Raw genomic sequence first — 5745 nt, forward strand, 5'->3', positions numbered from 1 at the left:
TTCTTGCACATACTCTATTTTTATTACACTACTGGCGAGTCTCTACTGGGATTGCTCGCAATGAGTCTGAAAATATACCATTTTATAACAGCAAGGTGTTACGTCTTGTAACACAGTGTACAATCAGGGCCCCTCTTTCACACCAACTGAATGTGTCAAATTTCATTTTATAATGCAATATTCTGTCATTTTTATTGCTGTTTGTTTGGCGGGGGAATCAAATTCTACGGATCTGTTCATCTTTCCATGAAAAACCATAAATTGGTGCCTTTATTACATGGTGTCCTGGGATTTTTAAAACGGTGTCATTCCCCTTCTGCTTTTCCCTACTGTGGTTCCTCCCAGTGCAGCTGGAAAACCAGGGCCTAGCAATTGGATTGCGCTGGCCTGCCGATGCAAACTGTGCACAGGGGACGATCCCCGAGCTGTAACGGGTTCAAGTCACACCCAATATTGGGTCTCGGGCTTCATTAAAATGAGTCCAGCAAGCTGTGGATGCATGTAGGTCTGGTTTTCCTGAGTGCAGCTGGTGCCAGCTACCTTAGTGCAAACCAATCTTTCAGTGTGGACCTCAAACACTGAATACTCGTGGGTAAACTTTACCATTGTTAAGTTTAAAACTGAATTCTCCTTTCAAAGCATTTATGAGCATAAGAATTAGGAGCAGGAGTAGGCCATATGGCCCCTCGATCCTGCTCTACCATTCAATAAGATCATGGTTGATCTTCAACCTCAACTCCACTTTCCTGCCCAATTCCCATATCCCTTGATTTCCCAGAGTCCAAAAAGCTATCTATCTCAGGCTTGAATATACTGAACAACTCAGCATCCACAGCTCTTTGGGGCAGAGCATTCCAAAGATTCACAACCCTCTGAGTGAAAAAATTCCTCCTCATCTTAGGCTTACATGGCCAAGCCCTTATCCTGAGATTATGCCCCCTAGTTCTAGACTCTCCAGACAGGGGAAACAATCTCTCAGCATCTACCCTGTCAATCCCCCTCAGCATCTTATACATTTCAATGAGCTCACCTCTCATTCTTTCTAAACTCCAGAGAGTATAGGCCCAAATTTCAATAAGCAGCATATATAATTTATTGAAAGATTTAGAAAAGGTGAGTGATTGGATTGATACTAGAACCTGCACCGTCCAGTTAATGTGCATTACGGGAAAAAATGTTTTTATTATTTCTAAGCTGAACTACATGTGAATCCAACTTCCTCAGTTTAAAAAAAGTGATGGGAACTAGTGCTCCAGTCTGATCATTTAATCTTCTGAGCCCACAAATATTAGGGATGGCACTAGTTTGTAATACAGTGCAATGAAACAATTTTCATCCACTAATGCCATCAAGCCCTCCATGGTAACAGAAAGCACAGACGAGGTGTGCTCAATCAAAAGCTCAGAGGAGCATCCACTTCTACACCAATATACATCTTCAGTTCCCACAGAATGCTTTGCTGATAATATCTACAGAAAGTGCCAAATTAAAAGCTTGGTGATTTGGACTCATCTCGAGGAAACAACCAGATTTCAAAAAGGGCAATCAATTCAGTTATGACTCTTGACTACCATCAGAGAGAGGACATTTTTATTACATTGATTTGGGCTGGATTTGATTTATATATTGCCAGTCAATATCATTGTGTGTAACTGTGACTGTTACACAACATCTACAAGTACAAGTGTGGGGAGTGAGGGTGGGTGGGGGTTGAGGGGGCGGGGGTAAATTGGTCATTTTAAAGTTCTGGAAAACAAAAAAGCACACAGAATTAAACCATTTTCTCATAGATTTTATACAGTAGCAGTAATTTCCTACTGAATACAGTACTATTCATGGAACTATTATTGTACGTGCTACTGTTTTTAAATACTCACAACACAAGCTAGAATGCCCTACTGATAATATTTTCGCCTACCCTGGCTTAGACACTTGTCCTTTTGTTAAAAAAAGTCCTTTATTTAACTATATCAATTGAGTGCAATTGCCACCTTTAACCTTTCAAACATACACTTCAGATGAAAAGCTTAAATGATTAACAGAGCACCTCATCTTCTGGCTCAGTAAAACTCAAACAGATGTCTGTGAATCAGACTTAAATATATGACAAAAGGCAAGTAAATCTCATTTTTAAAAACATGAACTGGATCAATCTACAGGGTTATAATGAAGCATGCCATGCCACTTCTCATGCCTAGCACTCAACTGTAAGTAATTGCTCGCTTAGCTGTAACAGAGAATAATTTACACACAAACAGTTTGGTCACTATAAACTCAATAATTCTGGCAATTGTTTGGGGAAGGAGATTATGCTTGAAATTTCTAATCATATAATAGGCATGGAAGAAATCATTGCATATCAGTACTGAAGATCAGTGTTGCATTAAACATTTCACGTCATTGTCCAAAAGATTGATTACATTATTGAATTGGTTTCTCTAGAAATTAATACCGTAAAAATGGTTTCTCCTTGGTGCTGGTTAATGTGATCTGGAAGATCCAAAGTGAAGCAATATTGTACTTTCTTAAACATTTGGCCTAGAAATTCAGTGGGTTGCACCACCCGTTAGCGCCCAAAGAGGGCACTTAGTGGGTTTTGCGCCACTGGCCATGCCTCCCGCTAAATTTAGCGGAGCGCTAATGGCGGTGCTAGCCATTAGCGCTGCCCCGCCACCGATGATGTCATCGGTGTGCGCAGCGCCCCACTACCGCCCCAATCGCCAAATTTGGTAGCACCCCCTGCTTTAATGCCGGTCGCAATTTGCGACCGGTTCAGGGAGGCCTACCTGCGGCGGTAGAGGCGCTGAGGTGTGGGGCGGCCATTTTTTTTTCTGGCCGCCTGCCAGCACCTCTTCGTGCCGCCGTCCCCGGCCTCCTGAACGCACCCCCCCCCCGCGTTGTGCCGGCTGTGTCCCAAGAGCCCGGCACTTCTCCTCGGTGCCGGGCTCTTTTGCCGGCACTCATGATCGCCGATTGCGCTGCAGCAGGCCCCTCCCCTTTAAGAAGGGTTATGAAGGCCTGCAGTACCGCAGCACACCATGCTGCAGCGTGTGGCACTGCGGCACGTTGCACTGCGATTTTCAGTTGCAGCGCCCCAAGAGGGATGCGGGGCACCTCGAGTAGTGCCGCGCTTCCTTTTGGGGCGCTGAAACTGAATTTCCGGCGGGCGGTCGCGACTCCTTCCGGGGCGGTACTTCCGGCACCCTGGCGAGACTGGTGCCCCAAATGGGGCGCCAGTGGATTTCTAGGCCTTTGTTTCATTAACTGCACTCCAGTAAAATAATCCACCCTCACCAAAAGCACTATTGCCATTTATTTCTTCAGGTTTATTCTTAGCAGTTTTAGTGAATATTGTGCACATCAAGATGAGTATCTTAGCACTGGAAAAAACTAGGCTACAGTTTCACTAATCAGGCTGAGGTTCTTGTCGTGTTTGAGTTAACATAGTATAGGTCTAACAATTAACTCCAAACTACAGTAAATTGCTTACTGGAGAATATGTGAAATTTCCATCGCATTCTCAGGTCACCTCAGAAGGCAGAAACATAACACTGTTAAGTTTTTGAGTACAGGCTAAACTACTTGTACAGATTTATTTATAGATAAAATAATATGCAGATATGCAAAATAGTATTCAGGTTAATACTTAATGGGGTAGAATTTAAAATTTGCTGCCAGGTATAAATTTGGCATTGCAGATGGGCACTCATTATAGAAACTGCCTGATTTTCATTTATATAACAGGAGATCAATCCAGAATATAAATTTTACATCCATGTAGCAAGTTTAAAATCTACCCCAATGAGTGAATTTGAACCAGTCGATAAAGGGTCATTAAAGTAGTAAGAATGCATGTGTGGAACTAAGCTTGTTAACAAGAATTGTAGAGTTAGACCAAGTTACCAATGCTTCATCTATAAACACTCAAAAAAATGAGCAATTGATTTTTATGGTGAGTTTTCCCTCTGACCCCCATTGACCTCAGTTTATCTAGAGCTCTTTGCTGTCATACTTGGTTGAATGTTGCCTTGATGTTAAAAGCAGCTACTCTCACCTGTCTGCTGGCATTCAGCTCTTACATCCACGTCTGGATCAAGGTTGTGACAAGGTCAGGAGCAGAGTTGTTCTAGTGGAACCCAAACTGAGCATCAGGAGCAGCTTACTGGTGAGTGCTTGTCACTTGATGGCACTATTAATTGCTTCTTCCATCACTTTGTTTATGATTTGGAGGAATGGATAGAGTGCATTAAATTTGTCCTGCATTTGTGAATAGGACATACCTGGGCAATTTTCCACATTGGTGGTGCCAGTGCCATAGCTGCACTGGAATAGTTTGGCTCAGGGCCAAATAATTCTGGTGCAGCAAGGTCTTCAGCACTATCAGGGCTCATAGCATTTGCTATAGCCAGTTTACTTTGCTGGCTAATGCCACTTGGAGTAAACCTAATTGACTTGACATTGGCATCTATGATGGAGGGATCTCGGTTGGAGGCTGAGTAGGATTATCCGTTCAGCACTTTTGGCTAAAGACATTTGAACTTCAGCCTTGTCTCTTGCACTTGTGCCAGGTTCCTACCTTTCTCAGTCAACTTTTCATCCTATAATCTAAAGGCTTTTACAACCGCAAATTAGTGCCAGCTATTACTTTCTGATTTATCTCATCTTCTTTCCTACTCTTCTCAACACTGATAATATCCTATACAAAAGGCTTGGGCTTTCACATCATTAAATAAAAACTCTGAGTTTAGGGGGACCTTACATTAAATTAGAAGCCAAGATAAAAAGTATCAGAATCTTCCAATCTTAAAACAAGCATGATTGATGTAGTTGGCTTTATTTGGAATCTGAATACTTAAAATGAAGCAGACCTTAACTCTGTTTCTCTTGAAAGTACCTTCAAAAAGTCCATCTGCAGCAGAGTATGTATAAGAAATTTCCAAGGATTATAGTATAGCTCATATTAACCATCAAAGTTCTATGAATAAATATCAAACCATTCCAAAGAATTACGATTAACATTGAATTGTTTGATGTCCATTTTTAAACATTTTTCCTGCAAACATCGAGTGATAAGGACATCATTTAATAGCACTAACTTGAAGGATTACTGAACACAATCATAAGAAATCTGGATTAACATCAGCAGAGTGCAATCATTAATTCAGGAATAATGTAGCATCAACTATATATGTTAATTCAGCTCCTTTACACTGCCCTGCTTAGCAGCCTTCCAAACTGGTCCGCCTAATGATATTTGACACTCGCTGTTCAAATACTTTAAAAATTTGCAGAAATGGACAGAATAAGAAGATTAACATTAGTAAAAGATTGGGTTTTTGAAACAAGTCCCGGCAGTGAAACTCCCTCTTTAAGACAAGGGTATTAGATGGTTGTACTGCAGACAATGCTACTACAGATGAACACTCATTATTTTGTTGCATCCCAGTCAGTGTTATTCTAGTTTCAATTGCCAGTACCATTGCTGCTAGCGTGACAACATTAACAGCCTAAGGTAATTTACTGTTAACAGAATGAAGATCGCTTCATCATTCAATAATCAGCCTGAAATATGAGAAAGAGCCCCCTTCGGGAATTTAGACCAAATGAGGATTCAATTCAACATGCATTTTGACCTTTACTATAAATGATCTAATTCACTCCTACCGAATAAATAGGATACACACATGCTATAATTGTTGAGACAGATAACAATGTATTTCTTAAACTAGCATATCCCTTACAGTG

The sequence above is a fragment of the Somniosus microcephalus genome, chromosome 3, assembly GCF_052327205.1.
Source record: "Somniosus microcephalus isolate GS21.2 chromosome 3, FLI_Smic_1.0, whole genome shotgun sequence".
In the NCBI taxonomy this organism is placed as follows: Eukaryota; Metazoa; Chordata; class Chondrichthyes; order Squaliformes; family Somniosidae; genus Somniosus; species Somniosus microcephalus.